At 42.9% G+C, this 24,411-nt stretch overlaps 1 protein-coding gene across 1 annotated transcript in view; it reads right to left on the bottom strand.

Moving 5' to 3' along the window:
• znf804a (zinc finger protein 804A) overlaps window positions 1-24,411 on the bottom strand; it is a 282,667-nt gene that overhangs the window by 187,311 nt on the left and 70,945 nt on the right. The window lies entirely within an intron of this gene.

Consider the following 24,411-nt stretch of genomic DNA (forward strand, 5'->3'; position numbering starts at 1 on the left):
GAGATGGATTAGATTTCCCGCTCCTGGAGATAATTGTTATTTGGTGTTTGCTGTGTGAATGTCACTTGTCACGCGTCAGTTTATGTCTGACTGTAGATATTGCTGTGAGCAGGAGAGGGCTGCTTCACTTGCTGAGGAATTGTGAATGAATTGAACAGCGTGCAATCAATAGCAGATGTCAACATTTCTGATATATTGATAGAAGGAAGGTCACTACTAATGCCATTGAACATGGTGGTGCATCGGTCACTGGCCCTGAGAAATTCTTCTCGTGAGGCTGAGATGATTAGCCTCCAACAGATATTGTCTTCGTTGGTGTGAGGAATTTTCCCTTTAACACCCACCAAATTCAAACTTTATCAGGGCTCCTCAATGCCACAGCACCATTCAAATCCTTTAATGTCATGGTAGTCTTGCAATGTTTTGTATCACTGCAGAATTTATGGCCTCCAGTAAAATCCAGGATATAATCTTTAATAATATACATGGACTATATTATGGAATGGTTCCTGAGGTTGTCATAGCTGGTGTGCTAGTGGACATAAACTCCCACTACCTATAAAGTGCTCCTAATGGCGTGTGACTCTAACAGCTTTTACGTGTGGTTTAGCTACATGCCCGGCGGAACTGTTTCTACTGACAAGAGAAGGGGCAAAGGCAGACCCCTGTCGCCTCAAAACCAGTTGCTTTGAGCAGGTGGAGCTTGTCAGACTTGGATGGCAGCCCGCCTAGAAGGAAAGCTCTGATTTTAAACCTCTGCTGCCTTGTGGCCATACCCACCCATGGGGAAAGGGTTCAGAAGTAAGCCCCAAGGAAGAAATCCGGAGCCGGGGTCCCTAAGGCAGTTTGATATTGTTTACAACTTCACTCTGGCAAACTCTGTGACGACACTGGTACCAAGCTGTATCGGCGCTTGCCCTTCCCTTGGACTACATCAGTGACGTGGAGAGGGGGAACCCACTGCATGGGCAACAGCCTGTTCTTCAAATCTTCCCACCCAGGCTTGCACCCTGGGGAGAACACAGTCCACCAGAGGTGCAAACCCATGATCCCCTGGGATTGATGGCTGCCTACTACTATGTTGTAGAATGTTTTAATTATGAAACTAATTATAGAAACTAATTAACGAAGTTAGTCCTGACGAAGGGTCTCGGCCTGAAACGTCGATTGTACCTCTTCCTACAGATGCTGCCTGGCCTGCTGCATTCACCAGCAACTTTGATGTGTGTTGCTTGAATTTCCAGCATCTGCAGAATTCCTGTTGTTTATAGATAGATAGACACTTTATTGAACCCAAAGGAAATTACTGTGTCACTGTAGCATTACAAGTTCACAGATATACAAATATTAGAAGTAAAAAAGAAAAAAAAATTACCTCAAGCAGTCTAACAGGAGGGGGTTATCTCTTCCCAGCTATAGGTTGACTCATTATAGAGCCTCATGGCCAAGGGTAGAATAGCCTCGTATAGTGTTCTTTGGAGCAGCACAGTTGTCTTAGTCTATTACTAAAAGTGCTCCTTCCTTCAGCCAGGCTTGCATGCAGAGGGTGAGAAACTGTGTCCAGAATTGCCAGGAATTTCCGTGGGGCTCTTTGTTATAACACAACCTGCAGCGTGTCCATTTTGACTCCTATAACAGAGCCAGCCTTTCTAATCAGTTTATTGAGCCTGGTGGCATCACCCGTGTTGTTGCCATTGCCCCAGCACACCACCGCGCGTGCAAGATTGTACTGCTAACAACAGACTGTTAGAATATGGGAAGGAGAGGCCTGCATACTCCAAAGGCCCTCAGTCTCCTCAAGAAATAGAGGTAACTCTGGCCCTTCTTGTACACAGCATGCTTTAAAAGATGAGTACAAAGAAAAAGTATAGCATGCTAACCTGATTCATATAGTGTTTAATGCTTTACGTTTATGTATGATTTATTCACTGAAAAGATAAAGTTTCCACTCCTGGATGTCTCAACTGACTTTTATCTTAGCCAAGTGAGACTGTTAGGTTTCAAGTACAAAGATACCAAGACCCTGTGCACTGACAGTAATTTTAATCCCCAGTGATCTGTAACTCACCAATATATTTTACATTTTGCACATTTAACCTGAAAAATGAGAACCAAATTCTTTCAAAGCCGACTGATTAAAATTCATAAATTAATCAGATCATATAATCCCCACTGGTTCCATTCCTTTCACTTGCTCATGGGTGTGAAAGCATAGGAATTAACAGATAGAAAGTCATCATGGATTTGAAAATTAGCATCAATTGACACTATTTGTATCAAATTACTTATCTTTGATACTCCTGGCAAAATACACTACAGTAGAATATTATACACAACTTCAACAACTATAGCAGCACAACGATCCAGCATTTGGTGTCGCTGCCTTGTATTCCAGGGAACTGGGCTCACTTCTGACTTTAGATACTGTTGGAATAGGGTCTGCGTGGCTTCATCTGGATACTCCAGTTTCCTCCCAGATCCTAAGTGCGTGCTGATACTTTTGTTCACTGTTGTAACTTGCCCTTTAGTATGGATTAAAGGCAAAATGAATCAAAGAGAAGAGTGAAGGAAAATAAGTTGGAGGGATAAAAGGAAATGAGTAGAGGGATAATAGGACTCCCCTGAGAGCTGGCCTGGAACCAGTGAGCTGATTGGTCTCTTTCTACGTCATAATCAAGAGATACAAGATGGGAGAACCCCTGAAGGATAACTGATAGGGAAGATGGATATACAATGGAGATATGTTTTCCATTGAACCTCCATTGGGACAGGAATTCTGTATATCAAAAAGATAACCTCCTGAGTCAGAAAAAAGTATTTTGTAAGGAAGACTTCCCATCATGGAGTGTTCCGTTTCTCAAATGTTCTTATTTTGACAAGTATTTGTGCTTGTGAGATGACACGCACTAGTGTCCTATCAGAAACAAATAGGACATTCTCAGGTGAAAGGGTCCGGGTGGGGTAAGGTGATCAGAGAGACCAAAAGGGATTGATCGTAGGCAAACTTAACTCATTTAGTGATTAGTGTTTGGTACCAGACCAGGGAGAAGAGGCAAAATACAACAAATTGGTCCAAATTGCACCAGTCCTAGTGAGATATCTATCTAGCACACACCAACCTCTTTGGAACCAATATAATTTAGCTGAGTATTCTGGCTTCACAGATTCAAGAAAATCTCTCCATATCCTTCTGCTTATGTAATCATTCACATGGGTTCTACTTTGCTGTAATGAACATGTACAACTATATCTCTATTTCCTCAATAGTTTTTGGAACAGTACCAAGGACAAATTAATGGCAAAATCTTTTTATTGCCTCAGGAGGATAGGCTTCCTTATTGTTCTGCATTTGAAAATGAAAATTGGATGTGAGAAAATAGACCAAGCTGATTGATCTGTTATTTAAATATTAAGTAGTACTGGTTCTCTAGAAGTTCAAAGTGATACCAGATGATGTATGCTAACTTCTTCATTAGTATGATATATTGCAGTATTTTACATAATGCTTTTGATCTTTGGTGATGGAGCATGTCTTTGAAGACCCAGAAAATATGAGGCGTAGATTTTTATAATTTAGTCTACATGGCGTCCGGTACTCTGTGACTCAGAAGGGTAGGGGAGCGAAGAGGAAAGTGGTGATGATAGGGGATTTAGTAGTTGAAGGAACAGACAGGAGATTCTGTATACATGAAACAAACTCCTGGATTGTATGTTGTCTCTATGTCTTAGGGGCATCTCTGATTGGATCCATAGCATTCTTTTTGGTGGATTGCAATCACCGCGAGAGAAGTCACTAGTTGGTGTGGCAGCTTGAGGTTTAAGAAGAGCTTGGGGCATTTCAGAATATTTTGCTGGGCTGTAATCAAGCGAGAATTCATTCATTGCTGAGGCAGCATGAGGTTTCAAAAGAAATCGGGGCCTTTTGCCACTTTTCGGTGGGCTGCAATCATAGGGGCCAATAAAAAGATTTGGCTCAATCAACTGGCTTAGAAGGCTAGAACAGGCGCAGGCTAGAACTTAAGCTTGCAACATTAGAAATATAGTAAATTCAGACAGCAGAATGCTCCTCCTGTGAGATGCTTGATTTCAGGGTCCCTGGCCTCACTGATGACTACATTTGTGGGAAGCACATCCAAATGCTCTTGACTACAAGGTCAAGGAACTGGAGCTGGAGCTGGATGTATGCACGATCACCCAGGAGGCTGAAAAACCAATAAGCAGGACCTTTACTGAAGTGGTCACACCTAGAGTGTCAGCTTCAGATACAGGATGAGTGACCACCAGGAGAAGCAAGAGGAGTGAGTAGTCAGTGACAGATTTCTGGACCAGTGGAATCTCTTCTGCAGAAAGTATAACCTGTACAGGATGGGTTACACCAGAACCTGAGGGGGACTTACGTCCTAGCAAGCAGGTTTGCTAGAGCTGATTGGAAGAGTTTAAACTAATTTGGGAGGGGATGGGAAGCAGAGTGATAGGGCTGAGAGTGGGACCATTAGTGTACAAGTTGACGCAATGCGTAGTGAGACTGTGAGAAATAACAGGCAGATGACAGGGCAAAATTACAGTCAACGGGATGAGTCATGTAACATGGTGTCAAGATCCAAAAGGGTGATGAAAACAGTACACAAGGTGTTAAATGTGAATGCATGCAGTCTACGCAATAAGATAGATGATCTCGTAGGGGAGTTAGAGATTGGCAGGTATGACATTCTGGGGATCACTGCATTGAGGGCGAAAGTAGCTTAACACCCAGGGATGCACATTGTATCGAAAGAACAGGCAGGTAGGCAGAGGGGGTGGGATGGCTCAGAAGTGACATAGGATCGGAAGATATAGAATCCCTAAGGTAGAGTTAAGAAACTGCAAGGGTAAAAAGACCCTGATGGAAGCTATATACAGGCCTCTGAAGAGTAGCCAGGATGTGGGATATAAATAGCAACAGGGTAGAAAAGGCATGTATAAAGAGCAATGCTACAATAGTCATGAGTGATTTCAATATAAAAGTAGATTGCGAATATCAGGTTGGGGCTGGGTCCCAAGAGAGGGAATATGTAGAATGTCTGTGAGATGACTTTTTAAGGTAGCTTGTGACACAGCCCACTAGGGGAAAGGCAATTCTGGATTGGGTGTTGTGTAATCAACCGGATTTGATTAGGGAGCTTAAGGCAATAGACCCTGTAGGAAATTCATAATATGTTAGAATTCACCCTCCAGTTTGAGAGGAAGGAGATAAAGTCAGATGAATCAGTATTACTGTAGAGTAAAAGGAATTACAGAGGCATGAGAGAGGAGCTGATCAAAGTTGATTGGAAGGGGACTCTAGTAGGAATGGTGGCAAAACAGGCTGGAGTTATGGGCGGCAATTCGGAAGGGGCGGAATAGATACTTCACAGAGATGAAGAAGTAATCCAAAAGGAGGATGAGACAACTGTAGCTCAGGATGGATGTTAAAGATAGCATAAAAGCAGAGGAGAGGACATATACACAGCAACAGTTAGTGGGAAGTTCGAGGATTCAGAAGCTGTTAAAAACCAACAGAAGGCAATTATAAAACCCACAAGGAGAGAAGGAATGACCGAGGAGTTAAGTTAGTCAATATGTAAAAAAGGATACCAAAAGTTTTTTCAGATGTACAAAGAGTAAAAAGGTGACAGTGAATATCAGACTGCTGGAAAATGATGCTGGAGACTATAGTAAAGAGGAACAAAGGAATGACAGACAAACTTAATAAATATTTTGCTTCAGTGGACATTTTGGAAGATATTAGCACTATTCCAGAAATGTGAGAATGTCAGGGAGCAGAATTGCGTGCAATTGCTGTTACTAGGGAGGTGCTGATTGGGAAGCCGAAAGGTCTGAAGGTAGGTAAGTCACCTGAACTAGGACTCCACCCCAGAGTTCTGAAGGATGATGGCGCCTAACGGCGACTCCTCTGCTTGCATCTTCGGAAACAGCTCTATTTTCACCTTTAATATGTTTATTTTTCCCTTTCAGGGTTCTTTTGAAGACCCTGACCTGGAGTTACACGCGGGCTTCGGTTCTTTGCGGGAATGGGACCTGTTCTCGGGGTTCAACGGCTGGCCGTTATTTGACATGCCAAGGGTTTGGCCTGAGAGTCTTGATCATGTTTGGAAGCCCAAGATCTCGGGGCTCTGGAGACGGGCAGATCGAAGGTCAGTGTCACGGCAGGAGACTCTTCCACTGTGGGCCCGAAGACCCAAAGTCTTTGCGATCTTCAGACATAGAGCTCGAAAAAAGCGATGAAACGGACTTTTAACATCATAAACCAGCGGGTTGTTGTTATGTCTCCTACTCACTGTGAAAATGGGGGACACTTCCCTTTCCCTTGCTAGGGAGGGAGGGAACTTGTGGGTTGTCGAATGTCGGATGAAATGCGAAGCCTTTGGGGTAACTTTGGTCTGTGTCTTTGCTGTTGCTTCGCACACGCTGGGGCTCGGTGACGGTACCAATGTGCTTTTTCTTCTGCTGGTGGGGGGAGGGGGGAATCGTTGCTTGCTGCCGCTTAAGCGCGGGATGGAGGAACTGGGAGGGGATTTTGGGGTTCTCACATTTAACTGTCATTCATTCTCTGGGGTACGTCTCTGTTTTCATGGATACTTGCGAAGAAAATGTATTTCAAGATGTATATTGTACACATTTCTCTGACATTAAATTGGACCTTTGAGCCTCTGAAAGAGGTAGCTGAAGAGCTTGTAGAGGCATTAGTAATTATCTTCCCAGAATCACTAGGTTCTTGACTGGTTCCAGGGGACCTTAAAATTGCAAATGTCACTTCACTCTTCAGGAAGGGAGGGAGGCAGAAGAAAAAAAAACTACAGATCTGTTAGACTAACTTCAGTGGTTGGAAAGATGTCGGAGTCTATTACTAAGGATGAGTTTTTGGGGTACTCTGAGCCACATGATAACATAGGCCCAAGTTAGCATGGTTTCCTAGAGAGAAATGTCTGACATGTTTATTGGAATTATTTGAGGAAGTATAAGGCAGGATACACAGAGGAGAGTCAGTGGATGTTGTTTACTTAGATTTTCAGAAAGTCTTCGACAAGGTCCTGCATATGAGGTTGTGTTACAAGCTGAGATCCTACCGGAAAGATATGAACATGAATAAAAGACTGGCAGACTAGCAGAAGGCAAAGAGTGGGAATAAAGGGAGCCTTTTCTCGTTGGCTATCAGTGACTAGTGGTGTTCTGCAGGGGTCGGTATTGGGACCTTTTCTTTTCACCGTATAGGTCAACAATTTGAAAGACAGAATTGATGGTTTTGTGCCCAGATTTGTACTCAGAGTATTGTGAACAGTTCTGGGCCACTTATCTGAAGAAAGATGTGCTGTCATTGCAGAAAGTCCAGAGGAGGTTACAATCTCTACAATTACAACAATGTTTCTGGGAATGAAAGGGTTAAAGAGTGAGGCGTGCTTGGCAGCTAAGTGCCTGTATCCAATGGAGTTTAGAAGAATGAGGGGAGATCTTATTGAGACCTATCAAATATTCAAAGGCCTAGATAGCAGATGTGAGGAGATTGTTTCCTATAATGGGTGCGTCTAGATTCAGAGGGCTTAGTTTCAAAATACAGGGATGTCCATCTTGGACAGAGATAAGAAGTAATTTCTTCAGCCAGAGGATGGTGAATCTGTAGAATTCATTGCCATGTACAGCTGTGGAGGCCATGTCATTGAGTATATTTAAAGCAGGGGTTGATAGGTTCTTGATTAGTCAGGTTGTCAAAGGTTATGGAGTGAAGGCAGTAGAATGGGGTTGAGAGGGATCATGTAACAGGTAGGAATGATGAAAGATACTCGAAAGGCATAGTTCTACTCCTATATCTTAATGTCTTAAGGGAGACAGTGAGGAGCCATAAGACAGTGTAAAAACTGGTACCAACAACATCGTTAGAAAAGGGGATAAGATCCTGAGAAGCAAATATAGGAAATATAGGAAAGGAACTAAAAAGCAGGACCTTAAGGATAGTATTCTCTGGATTGCTGTCTGTGCCATGTACTAGTGAGGGTAAAAATTGCATATGGCAGTTGAATGTGCAATTGAAGAACTGGTGCAGGGGGCAGGGTTTCTGATTTGTGGACCACTGGGATCACTTCTGGGGAAGGTATGACCTGAACAAAAGCAATGGTTATGCCTGAACTTGAGAGGGTCCAGTGTCCTTGCAGATGAGTTTGCTTGAGCTGTTGGAGAGGATTTAAACTAGGTTGGCAGGGGGATGGAAAAGAGACTGATAGGTCATGTAATGGAGTAACCGCTGTCAAGCTAGATGCAATGTGCTCAGAGACTATGAGGAATGACAGGCAGTAGATACAGCATTAACACAGTCAGTCAGTTGAGGCGAAAAGTGTCTACTTTGATGTGAGAACAAACAGGAACAAGGGTGTGAACGAGCAGCATGCATCAGTACATGGAAGTATGACATTATGGCCACTACAGAGACTTGGTTGTCACAGTGGCAGGAATAGCTGCTGGATTTTCCAGGGTTTAGATGTTTCAGAAGGGATTGGGAGGGAGCTAAAAATAGTATCACAGCTGCAGAACGGGAGGTGATGGCGGGTTTGTCTGCTGTGCCAGTGGGGGTGCAGTTCAGAAAAACAAAGGCAGCAACCATATTTTCTCTAGGCCTCCAACAGCAAAAGGTATTCTGAGGAGCTAATCAGTACGCAGATTTTTTTGTAAAGTACAAAAATAACAGGATTGTTGCATAGGTAACTTCAACTTCCTTCATATAGTTTGGCACCTCTTTAGTACAAGATCTTATATGGGGCACGGTTTGTTAGGAGTTTACAAGAAGAATTCCTGACACTGTAGAGTATATGGACAGGCCAACTGGAGGTGAAGCCATACTAGGTCTGCTACTAGGCAATGAACCTGGTCAGGCGACAGATCTCTTGCTGGGTGAGTATTTCAGAGACAGAGTCTACAACTTCACAGGTTTGGACAGGGGTAGGAGAAAATGGTATGGAAAAGAATTTAATTGAGGGAGGGTGAATTATGATGCTATTAGACAAACTTGGGAGAGTAAATAGGGAATAGGTGTATTCAGAGAAATGCACAATTGAAACGTGTAGGTCGTTTAGCGAACCACTTGGGTTCTGGATAGGTTCGTCCCATTGACACAGAGAAAAGATTGTAGGGTGAAGGAACCATGGTTGACAAGAGATCTGGAACAATCTAGTCAAGAGAAAGAAGAAAGAGCTGAAGAATGGACTAGGGAGAGCTTGAAGGGGGCATTAGAAGGTGTATAAGATGAAGGAAAATCCCAAGACATTCTGCATATATCTGAATAACAGGAGGATGGGTCAACTGAGGGGAGGACTGAATAGGGATAGAAGAGGAAACACATGCCTGGAGTTGGAGAAGGTAAGAGAGGTCCTCACTGAATACTTGCTTCAGTATTCACCAGTAAGAGGAACTTCGGCACATGTGATGACAGTGTAAAACAGGCTGATATGCTGGAACAGAGATTGCTGTGTCTTTGGTGATGACCTTTGTGTCCTCACTGGCCACAGAAGTACTGTAGTACCAGCAAATTGGAGGGTGTCAAATTTTATTACTTTGTTCAAGAAAGGATAGCCACATGGTTACGTGAGGGGCATGCCAGGTCTCATCAATCTGACTGAATTCTTCAAAGAATTGACAAAACAAACTGATGACGGTGGAGCAGTTGATATGGTGTATATGCAGTTTAGTGTGGAGTTTGACAAGGTTCCCCATGCTAGGCTCATTAAGAAAATCAGGAGACAATTGATCCAGGAAAACTCGGCTATGTGGATGCAGAATTAGCTCGTCCATTGAAGGCAGAGTAGGTGAAACGCATTCAGCCTGGAGGTTGGTAACCAGTGGCGTTCTGCAAGGATCTGTTTTAGGACCCCTGGTCTTTATGACGTTATAAATAGCTTGGCTGAGGAAGTGGAAGTTTGCAGATGACATGGAAGTTGGTGGTTTTGTAGGTAGTATAGAATGTTGCTGCAGATTACAACAGGACATTGATAGGATGCTGAGCTGGACTAAGAAGCAACAGATGAAGTTCAGTCTGAAGAAGTGTGAAGTGATACACTTTGGAAAGTTGAACTTGAAGGCAGAACACAGGGTTAATGACAGGATTCTTACCAGTGTGGAGAAGCAGAAGGATCATGGGGTCTATAACTATAGATCTCTCAAAGATGCCATGCAACCTTTCAGCTTACATTGTGGACAATATTTTGAATGACTTGAATTATGAATGGAAATAACAAATATAGGCTATTTCAAAAAGTGGTCCCTAATAGGGAAATTTCATGGCAATTTTCATGATCAGCAGCCTGAAATCCATAAGATACACCCAAGGGTATTCAGGAAGCAAAATCTTTGTTGTCCAGCGTAACAAGAGGCATAGATTGAGAGGGCAGCCAGTACTTTTCCCAAAAGAAGGAATGGTTAATATAAGAGAGCACAAGTTTAAGGTGATTGAAGGAATGTATTCTGAAATGTCAGAGGTATAACCTTTAAAAAAAGAGAGTGGAGTGTGCTACCAGGGCTGGTGGTAGAGACAGATACATGAGGGACACTTAAGAGACTCTGAGATAGGCATATGGTGATAGTAGAACTGTGTCTCGCAAGACGATCCGGGTATTTACTAACCGGAAACCTTGGATGAATTTTGATGTCAAGTCCCTTTTGAAGGCTAGAGCTGCGGCTTTGAGGTCCAGGGATACCAGTCGCTACACGGAATCCAGGCGTGAACTCCGGAAAGCTATTAAGGGCGCCAAGAGGCAATATCGAGCCAAGTTGGAAGCCCAGGCTAACCAGAGAGATGCCGGTAGACTATGGCAGGGTCTAAATGAGAACACTGGGCACAAAGAAAAGGCTGGGAATATCAATAACTGTGACACTTCTCTTCCTGATGAACTTAACGTATTCTACGCAACATTCGAACAGAACAGGAGCGTCCCGCTCCCTCCGGATGAACCAGACCTGCTGGAATCGAGATTCATCGTCACCGAGGAGGACGTTAGAAGGGCCTTCCTGCAGGTAAATCCAAGGAAGGCGACGGGCCCAGATGGCATCCCGGGACGGGTTCTCCGGGCCTGTGCAAGCGAGCTAGCTGGAGTGTCTGCTGACATCTTCCACTGCTTCTTGCTTCAGTCTAAGATCCCCTCGTGTTTTAAGAAGGCAACGATAATCCCGGTGCCGAAGAAGAGCAAGGTGGCATGCCTGAATGACTATCAACCTGTGGCTCTGACATTCAATTGCTATGAAGTGCTTCGAGAGATTGGTTATGGCACACATCAACCACAGCCTACCGGTCAACCTCAGTGCTTTGCAATTCGCCTACCGGAGCAACAGGTCAATGGCAGATGCCATCTCTCTGGCCCTACATTCCTCCTTAGAACACCTGGAGAATAAAGATGCATACGTAAGGCTCCTTTTCATTGACTACAGCTCTGCCTTTAATACCATCATTCCAAATAAACTGATTCCTAAGCTCCGGAACCTGGGCCTTAGCACTCAGATCTGCAGCTGGATCTTCAACTTCCTCACAGACAGGACCCAGGCTGTAAAAATAGGGAACAAGCTCTCCTCTACAATCACTCTGAGCACCGGTGCCCCACAAGGCTGTGTACTCAGCCCCCCTGCTGTACTCACTGTACACCCATGATTGTGTAGCCAAGTTTCCATCAAACTCACTATACAAGTTTGCTGATGACACAACAATTGTAGGCTGTATCTTGGACAATGATGAGTTGAGTACAGAGAGGAAATTAAGAACCTGGTGGCATGGTGCGAAGACAATAACCTATCCCTCAACATCAGCAAGGCGAAGAAATTGGTTGTTGACTTCAGAAGGAGTAGCAGACCACACAACCCAATTTACATCAGTGGTGCGCAAGTGGAACAGATCAAAAGCTTTAAGTTCCTCGGGGTCAATATCACAAATGACCTGACTTGGTCCAACCAAGCAGAGTCCACTGCCAAGAAGGCCCACCAGCGCCTTTACTTCCTGAGAACGCTAAAGAAATTTGGCCTGTCCCCGAAAACCCTCACTAATTGTTATAGATGCACCGTAGAAAGCATTCTTCTAGGGTGCATCACAACCTGGTATGGAAGTTGTCCTGTCCAAGACCGGAAGAAGCTGCGGAAGGTCGTGAACACAGCCCAGCACATCACACAAACCAATCTTCCGTCCTTGGACTCACTTTACACTGCAAGCTGTTGGAGCAGTGCTTCCAGGATAAGCAAGGACACGACCCACCCAGCCAACACACTTTTCCTCCCTCTTCCCTCAGGGAGAAGGCTCAGGAGCTTGAAGACTTGTACGGCTAGATTTGGGAACAGCTTCTTTCCAACTGCGATAAGACTGCTGAATGGATCCTGACCCGGATCTGGGCCATACCCTCCAAATATCTGGACCTGCCTCTCGGTTTTGTTTGCACTACCTTACTTTCCCTTTTCTATTTATGATTTATAGTTTAAACTTTTAATATTTACTATCAATTTGTAATCCAGGGAGCGTGAAGCGCAGGATCAAATATCACTGTGATGATTGTACACTCTGGTATCAATTGTTTGGCGACAATAAAGTAAAGTAACTAAATAGTAGAATCAGACACATGAGGGACATTTAAGAGACACTTAGATAGGCATATAGATGATAGAAAGATGAAGGGCTATACAGAAGAAATGTTAGATTGATCTTGGAGTTAGTTAAATGGTCGGCACAACATCATAGGCCAAAAAACCTGTACTGTTCTATATTCAAAATTCATTAGTCTTCATGTGTTAATCTTAGATGTTCATTAGAAACATTCCTTTTCATAAAGCATCTGCCATTGTTTTGTTATAGTATTTTAATGAACCCTTCAAGAAATAAATTACCAGATTTCTCTCTTTCTGTACACCATGGTGATTCTGCTGTGAATCCAAGATATTCTCCGGATCCAGGATCATTCACGGTTGGTTGAATCCAGTGGATGTTCACTGCAAGGGAGACTATTAGTCCCAACATTGGAAATGAAACCCAAGATGGGAAGGGATCAGTTTAAAAGAAGCTTCAGGTGAACTTCTATCACCATAAATCCTTAAGATTTAGGAGAAGGGTTAAGACATTTCACCCATCGAGTCTGCTCTGCCATTCAATTACGGCTGATACATTTTTTATATTACATCCTCCTGCTTCTCCTCATAATCCTTAAGCTCTTTACCAATTAAGAACTTTATTAGATAGAGACTAAAGAGACAGTGGATGCTAGAAGTTGTCACTATATTCAACCCAGAGTAATTTCAGCAGTTATTTGATGAACTTGTTCATCCCTGCCTTAAAAACACCCAGTGACATAGCCTCCACTTGACCAAGATATAGCGAATTTCTGTCTTGACCTTTTCAAGGCTAATTTGTTTTAGTAACTAAATCCAAAGCAGACAGCAACTTGACTGGACACATTCCCACGATAATTTATAGTCAATAAAATAATGAGGAACTAACTGGGAGGAACTTGTATAGGGCTATTAGGGAAATTTAGACTGACGCTTCTCTGAACAACCTGCCCAGATTTACAGTGAAAGATCTTTAATCTTTTGAGCAATTATTCATGCTTTACTATTCCTAACATTAATATCTCACCTCAAATAAACTAATGGCTCATCTTGGTAAATTAATATCTTGTTTGAGATATGAATGGTAAATAACTGATCTGTTAATTTCAATCAAAATGACATGAGAAGATAGCAGGCATTGCTTCTCATCTTCAGTGAAGTGTACCAAGAAAATTCAACTGCTGCTCCTGTGACACATTTATCATAATACTTACTTATAAATTAAACCATATTTTCACTATGAGTGCAAAGAAAGTACATTTTAAAAAAACTAAAAACCACGTCACCCAAAGGGCCGTTCAGCCCAAGGGGATGCTGATGTCTGAACTGAGCAGAAACTTCCCCAGAGGTGGGGAAGCTACATACACAAAAGCAGCATTAAAATGTCTATAAAATGCCTACAAATTAAACCACTATCTTACTTAAGTGCAAAGAAAGTATGTTGTAAAAAGGTTGAATTCAGAAGCATAGCTTCTTTAAATTTCAACACCATTTGACCTCAAATGCATCATTCAAACCTCCTTTAAGAACCCTAGATTTCTCTTCATAATAAAAATCTCTTTTCATGAAATTCAAATTTCTCAGAATCCTGACCCATTCCCCTGCAGCTTCCAAAAGCTCTAACACCCCATGATCATAGGGAGAATATAAACACAAGGTTTGCAATCCATTAAGTATCTGCCTCTTATCTCTTTCCCTTTCATTTTACAGATTGTTTGTTATAATTGTCACCTGTATAGTTAATAAATGCTACGAATTTCTTTCTCCTTCCGTTTGCTCCTCACACTTCTGCAATGAAAATTTGCAGCGTGATTTCTAAAAATAACTCATTCATTCTCCTAGCCTCTACACCCCTAACCCAAGATGTGTCCCAGCCACCACCTCTTCCAGTAATTTTTGGGATTAGATATTTGGTCTTTATTTTGTGATTTCGAACTTGAAGTCATTCTGCACTGTTATCACATGTGGTTTCCATGGTGAAATAGTCACAAAATGAGAAATCACTTTCTCCACTAACTCATGTCTTGTAAGTTGTGCTCATGTACAAATTTGCTGCTGTATGAAAAGCTGCCACATCATTGTGACAGGAAGTGTTTCCATGAAACATGTTATTCTAATGCAACTAAGAGCTCTGTATATAGTATAATAAGACCATAAGACACAGGAGAAGAATTAGACCATTCTACTCATAGAGTCTGCTCTGCCATTCTTTCATGGCTGATTTATTATCCCTCTCAACCCCACTCTCCTGTCTTCTCCCCATAACTTTTGATGCCCTGACAAACCAAGAACCTATGAAGCTCTGCCTTAAATACTTTGTATATACAGTGACTTGCCTGCACTGCCCATCTGTGGCAATGTATTCATAGATTCAACACCCTTTGGCTAAAGACATGTTTCCTCATCTCTCGTCCAAATGGATGTCCCTCTACTCTGAAACAGTACCCTATGGTCCTAAGCTCCCCCACTAAGGGAAACACCCTCTATTCCCCCCTCAGTTTTCTGAGCCATCAAACAATCCTCATACATTAACCCTTTCATTCCTGGGATCATTCTCATGAAAATCCTCTGGACCCTCTCCAATGTCAGCACATCCTTTTCAGATAAAGGGACCCAAAACTGCTCACAATACTTCAAGTACAGTCTGACCAATGTCTTATAAAGCTTTGGCATTCCATCCTTGCATTGCAATCCAGCGCTCCAAAAATGCATTCTAACATTGTATTTGCCTTCCTTGTTACTGATCCAACCTGCAAGTTAATGTTTAGGGAATTTTGCATGGGGACTCCCAAATCCCTTTGCATTTCTGATTTTTAATTTTTCCCCTCATTTAGAAAATAGTCCATGACTTTACTACTTCTACCAAAGTGCATAACCATGCACTTCCTTGCACTATATGTGTCTATTCTCCCAATCAGGACATCTTCAAGGAGTGATATGTCAAAAACGTGGCATCCATTATTAAGAACCCCCATCACCTAGGACGTTCTCAATGCTATCATCAGGGAGGAGATACAGGAGCCTTAAGGCACACACTCAATGACTCAGGAACAGCTTCTTTTCCTCTGCCATCAGATTTCTGAATGGACATTGAACCCATGAACACTACCTCACTACTATTTTTTCTCTCTTTGTACTCTACTTACTTAAATTATTTTTTTTAATAAATGTATTACGCTTCTTACTATGATTTACATTTTTGTCATTATGTATTGTAATGTACTGCTGCCACAAAACAAAACTCATGATATAAGCCAGTGATATTAAACCTGATTCTGATTGCAAATCCTTGACGTATAACTTGAAAAGAAACAGTCCTAACACCAACCCCTGCGGAACACCACTAGTTACTGGCAGCCAACCAGAAAAGGGCGTCTTCATTCATATTCTTTGCCTCCTGCCAGTCAGCCAATCTTCTATCCATGCTAGTATGTTTTCCGTATTACCATGGGCTCTTATCTTGTTAAGAAGCCTCATATGCAGCCTAATGAAACACTTGCAATCAAGCAAAGTACAAATGGATACATAAATTTGATTTTATTTGCTGAATGATTTCACTCATTTCAGTTAATTCCAATTAGTAACAGTCCTCAGTATATACAAGTATCACTCTGTTTTTTTATTGTTTTGGCCAGGAGGTATTACCAATCAAAGTCACAGTTCTGTAACCATGGTTTGATTAATTACTGGTGAAATGCTAACTTCTTTTTGTGCTGAGAAACAAGTGATTTTGATTTTGCAATAGCTTTTAACTTCCACCAGGAATTTAAATGGCAGCCAGAACAAATAGATTCAAAATTAATTCATATAAATTAGAAAATTTAATGAGACCCTCTTGTAAAACTAGTTGAACAACATAGAAACATATCAATAAAGTAGACGTGCTTTAGGCTCTGTGGCTAATTCCACGTCACACCTAATAACAAAGAATTAAATTTACAAAGCCTTTTCATTTCAATTTGTTGTGCACATTTACATATGTGAGCACTTTTACTACTGATAAGGATTAAATTATAGATGACAAAATTTAATTATTTTGTTCTCTATTCCCAATCATCCAATTTGCTTAAAGTTAAAAGATTCCTTCTTACCTTCGACTATAGGCATAATAAATATCCTTCCAAATATTAGAGAAGGGCTGCAACTTTTGAAGTTACAAAATGTTACTTTCACATGTGTTTCATGAATGTTAACTTCTTGAAATAAGACAAATAGTGAAAGTAAAATAATATGCATTAAATACCCAGCAGGTCTTGGTGGAGACAGATACAATAGGATCTTAGATAGGTACATGGAGCTTAAAAAATTATAGGGCTATGGATAACCCTAGATAACTTCTAAAGTAAGTACATGTTTGGCACAGCATTATGGGCTGAAAAGCCTGTATTGTGCTGTAGGTTTTCTATGTTTCTAGGTCAGACAGCATCTCTGGAGACTGATACCATGATACAAGCCTTAATGTTGCATCTGCTTCTCCCATCATACCTTTGACCTGTCCTGCTTGGCATCTCCAGATTTCCCACATCTGCATTTTCTTCTCCCCGCGCCCCCACGCACACATACGCATATACACGCACACACTTATAGATTCCTTTGTGCATGAGGAAATTAACAAATTGATTTGCCAGAAGTACACAAACTGGAAATTTGATTGGTCATTGAAACATGCTTGATGGGACTGTCTGGGAAATAAATTTAGAAAGTGGTCCCAAAGATAGACAGTTACTCAGAGTGTGTCAAGTTTAATTGCCAGAACAAGTTCCACCTTTCACACACTTAACACCACCCTGACACGCACACACACACATACGTCTCACACCTCACACACCAGTTATTTACTCTTGTCACAGCGACACATTCACTGAAGTTCTTCCCTTGTTCCTGCAGCAAAGAGATATTCATGGACTGTGGAGGGAGGTGAGGAGTGGAACAGTTCATGCAGTATCCTGCAGGGTGAGTTACTCAGAGAAGATAATGGCAATCATAGGCTGAGCTGCCACAGACCCAATCAGCAGTTCGAAGATGTTTGAGGTATTCTTGTAGTTAATCTTTCTTCTTCCATTCTATTCCCCCCCCCCACACCTCACAACTTCTTCTGCCTCATACCACATGTAATTTAACTGCATTCTTGCATCATTGCTTCACCATGTTTACACCTTTACTTCTCTCTCATTTTAGAAGTACAAGAAATGCCAGGCTCTGTCACCTAACCCGTATCTGAAGTGAATGACAGCTATCCCGTTACAATCCATCCATCTCTAATCATGTCGCCTAAGGAGAGTTAAAGCGTGGGATCGGCATGTGGTCAGTCACTAGACACTAGCGCAGACTACAGGTAGTCCATGGAGAAATGGTAATGAAAACACTGGCTTCACACGAACAGAATTCACTTATAGGTTCTGTGCTTAAGCACAACAAATAAATCAACATTGAGGAGGGGTTACAAGCCAACACATGGAAATGTTTGCAGTAATGTCTGTGCATATCAAATACGTTCAAGACATGGGCAGAGTCCAGCTTCAGCTTTCCATGTTGCCTTGCAGAAAGCTTGGAGCCCAACCTTTTTCCACGCAACAACAGTGGTGCAACAGGAAGTGAATACCAGCCAAAAGAAAGGCATCAGTGTTTGCTCTGAAGACACAGAACACAAACGTGCAGATACAACAATATGTAGAAGGGCAAATGTTATGAAAGTCTTCCCTGCAAAGCGTAAATACAAATTAGGGATATCCTGCTGAGATTACAAAGGACTTTGGCAAGACTCCTTTGGCACTCTATAACTAGTTTCAATCTCTATACCACATGCAAATTATATTTTCTTTAGAACCACGAAATGTAGATTCAGTCATTTGATTTCTGGCATGAGGTCTTCCTCTAACGAAAGACTGGCCTATAAACAGTTCAGGAGCTCAGGAGAACGAGAGGTGACTGAAGTTTAGAAATTGGGAGCAAAGCAACTGCATCTGGGATAAATGATTAGGACTGAGATGATCAGAAATTCCTTTGCACAGATACAAGTTTTTGGAATCATTGAGCTTGTGAGCATTCATTCAGACTGAGATATATCAACAGAGTATTTGATAATACAGAAATCTGTGGACATGTGGAGAAGCAGGAGCAAAATCAGCCATGATCTTATCAACTCTACGTTCACGGGACCATATGCTTACTCCTGCTCATCTTTCTTACGCTATACGGTTCATGCAAATCCTTCTCTTCTTTAATAGTAAAAAATTTTGACATCCAATTATCAACAGGTTATGGCAGACTAAAAACATAGGAATACATTTGCCACACACCTCTTCGAACAACCTACAGCTTAAGTAGTTCAAGGTGTCCATAACCTTCAGCTCTACAAAGAGTGATGCAGGTGAGGCATGGTGACTGACACCTGTTACCAGTGCTGGGAGCACTGTTCTTCATATGGGTGGCACTGAGACTCAGGAGACAAATTTCACTGGCCAGTGCCCCTCTCTTCCTCCTCTTCTACGAGATGTCTTGGCCTTTGAACCATCTGCTCCTGCTTCTGATTTTCATTCCAAGATTACAAACAAAAGGCATCATCTTAGCAATGTCCAGAATTGTCCCAATTTTCTGCTGCTGCAAACTTGTGACTGATTATGAGTTCACCTCCAAATGACTCTCCAACAAACCCACAAGGAACAGATGAACCTCTTTCGTTGCTCATGAATGGTCCACAATAGGCAATAGTGACACACATGCAAATTAATTTCACTGGGGGTGGGGGGAAACAACTTAATTGACCATGGATGAAGATTGAAAGCATTTCTGAACTTTCTGCACATTTCATGCACCTTTCTGAAGTTCAAAGTAAATGTTATTATCAGAGTACATACAGTATATGTCACCACCTACAACCCCAAGATTATTTATTTCTGCAGGCATACTCAGCAAACCTATAGAATAGTAACTATAATAGGATCAATGAAAGATCAACCAGAAGACAACAAACTGCACAAACGCAAATACAAATAAATAGCAATAAATAATGAGAACATGAAATAACAAGGTAAAGAATCCTTAAAGTGAGATCATTGGTGATGGGAACATCTCAACAGATGGGCAAGTGAGTGCAGTTAGACAATAAGACCATAAGACATAGGAGCAGAATTAGGCCATTCAGCCCATCGAGTCTGCTCCACCATTCCATCATGGCTAATTCCGGATTCCACTTATCCCCATATACCTGCCTTCTCACCATAACCTTTGATGTCCTGACCAATCAGAAAACCATCAACTTCCATCTTAAATACACCCACAGACTTGGCCTCCACTACAATCTGTGGCACAGCATTCCACTGATTCACTGCTCTCTGGCTAAAAAAATTCCTCCTTACCTCTGTTCTAAAAGGTCACCACTCAATTTTGAGGTTGTGCCCTTTAGTTCTGGATACCCCCAACATAGGAAACATCCTCTCCACATCCACCTTATCTAGTCCTTTCAACATTCGGTAGGTTTCAATGAAATCCCCTCATGTTATTCTAAATTCTAGTGAGTACAGGCCCAAAGCTGCCAAACACTCCTCATATGTTAACCTCTTCATTCCCAGAATCATACTTGTGAACCTCCTCTGGACTCTCTCCAATGTTACATCCTTTCTGAGATATGGGGCCCAAAACTGTTGACAATGCTCCAAGTGTGGCCTGACTAGTGTCTTGTAAGGCCTTGGCATTATCTCTTTGTTATTATATCGTATTCCCTTTGAAATAAATGCCAGCATTGCATTTGTCTTCGTTACCACAGCCTCAACCTGTAAATTAAACTTCTGGAAGTCTTGCACGAGGACTCCTAAATCCCTCTGCACCTCTGAGAAGGCAGGGCGAGGTTAAGCTGGAGCTAAACAGCGACTCCTTTGCATGCGTCTTCGGAAACAGCTTTATTTCTATCTTTGATATCTCTTTTTTCCTTTTCAGGGTGTGGGGTTTTTTTTTGAAGACTCTAACCTGTAGTTACACTCTGACTTCGGCTATTTGCAGGAGAGGGACCCGCTCTTAGGGCCTCACGACTGGCCGCATTTTGATATGCCGAGGATGCGGCCTGGAAGACGAGCGCACCTTCAGGGTTCCGAGATTTCGTGACTCTGGGAACGTGCTGACTGTAGGCTGGTACCCCTGACTGAAGTGTTGCGGGAGAACATGGAACATCAGGAGCAGCAGGTTAGATGGTGGGGGTTGTGTGCCTGGAGAGCTGCGACTTCTTAGTGCTGACTGTCTGGGTGCAGAATTCGGAAAAAGCGACGCAACAGACTTTTAATATCGTAAATCAGCAAGTTGTTTGTTGTGTCTCCCCCCTCACTGTGAAACGGGGACGCTTATTTTTCGCTTATTAGGAGAGAGAGAGCCTGTGGTATGTCAAATTATCAGGTGAATGTGTAGCTTTTGGAGTACTGCAAGTCTGTCTTTATTGATGCTTTGCTGCACGCTTGAGTACTCAGTGGTGAGTGCTGATGCTTTTTTGCAGGTGGGGATGGGGGGAGTTGTTGACTTGCTTCTGCTTGTGTGAGGGAGGGGAGTTGGGGGGGGCTTTGGGGTTCTAACATTTTAACTGTCAATCATTCTTTGGGGCACTTCTCTGTTTTCGTGGATGTCTGAGAAGACAAAGAATTTCAGGATGTCTATTTTATGTATACATTTCTCTGACATTAAATGCACCAATTGACCTATTGATGTTTGGGCCTCCTACCCATTTAGGTAATAGTCCACACTATTGTTCTTTTTACCAAAAGGTATTATCATATATTTCCCAACACTGTATTTCATCGCAAACAACAGGAATTCTGCAGATGCTGGAAATTCAAGCAACACACATCAAAGTTGCTAGTGAACGCAGCAGGCCAGGCAGCATCTCTAGGAAGAGGTGCAGTCGACGTTTCAGGCCGAGACCCTTCGTCAGGACTAACTGAAGGAAGAGTGAGTAAGGGATTTGAAAGTTGGAGGGAGAGGGGGAGATCCAAAATGATAGGAGAAGACAGGAGGGGGAGGGATAGAGCCAAGAGCTGGACAGGTGATAGGCAAAAGGGGATACGAGAGGATTATGGGACAGGAGGTCCGGGAAGAAAGTCAAGGAGGCAGGGGACCCAGAGGATGGGCAAGAGGTATATTCAGAGGAACAGAGGGAGAAAAAGGAGAGTGAGAGAAAGAATGTGTGCATAAAAATAAGTAACAGATGGGGTACGAGGGGGAGGTGGGGCCTTAGCGGAAGTTAGAGAAGTCGATGTTCATGCCATCAGGTTGGAGGCTACCCAGACGGAATATAAGGTGTTGTTCCTCCAACCTGAGTGTGGCTTCATCTTTACAGTAGAGGAGCCGTGGATAGACATGTCAGAATGGGAATGGGATGTGGAATTAAAATGTGTGGCCACTGGGAGATCCTGCTTTCTCTGGCGGACAGAGCGTAGATGTTCAGCAAAGCGGTCTCCCAGTCTGCGTCGGGTCTCGCCAATATATAAAAGGCCACATCGGGAGCACCGGACGCAGTATATCACCCCAGTCGACTCACAGGTGAAGTGTTGCCTCACCTGGAAGGACTGTTTGGGGCCCTGAATGGTGGTAAGGGAGGAAGTGTAAGGGCATGTGTAGCACTTGTTCCGCTTACACGAATAAGTGCCAGGAGGGAGATCAGTGGGGAGGGATGGGGGGAACGAATGGACAAGGGAGTTGCGTAGGGAGCGATCCCTGCGGAATGCGGGGGGGGGAGGGAAAGATGTGCTTAGTGGTGGGATCCCGTTGGAGGTGGGGGAAGTTACGGAGAATAATATGTTGGACCTGGAGGCTGGTGAGGTGGTAGGTGAGGACCAGGGAAACCCTATTCCTAGTGGGGTGGCGGGAGGATAGAGTGAGAGCAGATGTACGTGAAATGGGGGAGATGCATTTAAGAGCAGAGTTGATAGTGGAGGAAGGGAAGCCCCTTTCTTTAAAAAAGGAAGACATCTCCCTCGTCCTAGAGTGAAAAGCCTCATCCTGAGAGCAGATGCGGCGGAGACGGAGGAATTGCGAGAAGGGGATGGCGTTTTTGCAAGAGATCCTGTCCCATGATCCTCTCATATCCCTTTTGCCAATCATCTGTCTAGCTCTTGGCTCCATCCCTCCCCCTCCTGTCTTCTCCTATCATTTTGGATCTCCCCCTCCCCCTCCAACTTTCAAATCCCTTACTCACTCTTCCTCAGTTAGTCCTGACGAAGGGTCTCGGCCTGAAACGTCGACTGCACCTCTTCCTACAGATACTGCCTGGCCTGCTGCGTTCACCAGCAACTTTGATGTGTGTTGACTGTATTTCATCTGCCATTTTTCCGCCCATTCTTCCAATTTGTCCAAGTCCTGCTGCAATATTATTGCTTCTTCAGTGCATCCTCCTCCTCCACCTATTCATGTATCGTCCACAAACTTTGCCACAAAGCCATCAATTTCATGATCCAAATCACTGACAAACTATGTATAGTGTCCAAACACTGACCCCTGAGAATCGCCACTAGCCACCAAGGAAAGGTCCCCTTTATTCCCCCTCGCTGTCTCCTGCCTGTCAGTCATTCCTCTATCCATGCCAGTATCTTTCCTTAAATACCATAAGATTTTATCTTAAGCAGCCTCATGTATGATTCCTTTTTCAAGTGCCTTCTGAAAATCCAAGTAAATGACATCCACTACCTCTCCTTTGTTCATCCTACTTGTTACTCCCTCAAAGAACTCCAACAGATTTGTCAGGCGGGATTTCCCTTGACAAAAACCATGCTGACTTTGATTTATTTTAGTCTCCAAGTATCCTGAAGCCTCATCCATAGTAATAGACTCCAACACTTTCCCAACCACTGAAGTTAGGCTAACTGGCCTGCAATTTCATTTCATTTGGCTTCCTCTCTTCTTAAAGAGTGGAGTGACATTTGCAATCTTCCAGTCCTCTGGGACCATGCCAGAATCAAGTGATTCTTGAAAGATCACGTCCAATGCATCTGTTACCTCGTCAGCAACCTCTCTCAGGACTCTGGGATGTAGTCCACCTGGTCCAGATGACTTATCCACCTTAAGACCTTTGAGGTTGCCTAGCACTTTTTCCTTTGTAATAGCAACGGCACCTACTCCTGCTCCTCTGTAAGTCCCTTTATTCCATTGCGATACTGAATCACGTGACTTAAGTTGCTACCTCTCAAATTGCAGTACGAATTCTATCATATTATGATCACTGCCTCCCAAGGCTTACTTTTATGTTAAGCTCCCTAATAAGATCTGGATTATTACACAACACCCAATCTAAGATAGCCTTTCCCCGACTAGACTCAAGCTCAAGCTACTCTAAAAAGACATCCCGTAGGCATTCAACAAATTCCCTCTCTTGTGATCTGACACCAACCTGATTTTCCAGATCCCCTGGAATATTGCAGTCCCCAATTACAATTGTAACATTACCCTTATACATGCCTTTTCCAGCTCCATTTGCAATCTCAACCCCACATCTTTGCTCCTATTTATAGGCCTATATATGGCTCCCATAATGGTTATCCCCTTTTATTCAAGAGCCTAATGGTTGATGGGTAGTAACTGTTCTTGAACCTGGTGGTGTGAGTCATGAGATTCCTATACCTTCTACCTGTTGGCAGCAGCAAGAAAAGAGCATGGCCTGGGAGGTGAGGATCTTTGATGATGAATGCTGCTTTTCTACAACAGCATTTCATGTACATGTGCTTAATGGTTGAGAGGGTTTTACCTGTGATGTACTGGGCCATATCCACTACCCTTTGTAGGATTTTCCATTCAAAGGCATTGGTGTTCCCAAACTGCGTCTGAACAGCCAGTGGCCAA

This window comes from Mobula hypostoma, chromosome 6, assembly GCF_963921235.1.
Source record: "Mobula hypostoma chromosome 6, sMobHyp1.1, whole genome shotgun sequence".
In the NCBI taxonomy this organism is placed as follows: domain Eukaryota; kingdom Metazoa; phylum Chordata; class Chondrichthyes; order Myliobatiformes; family Myliobatidae; genus Mobula; species Mobula hypostoma.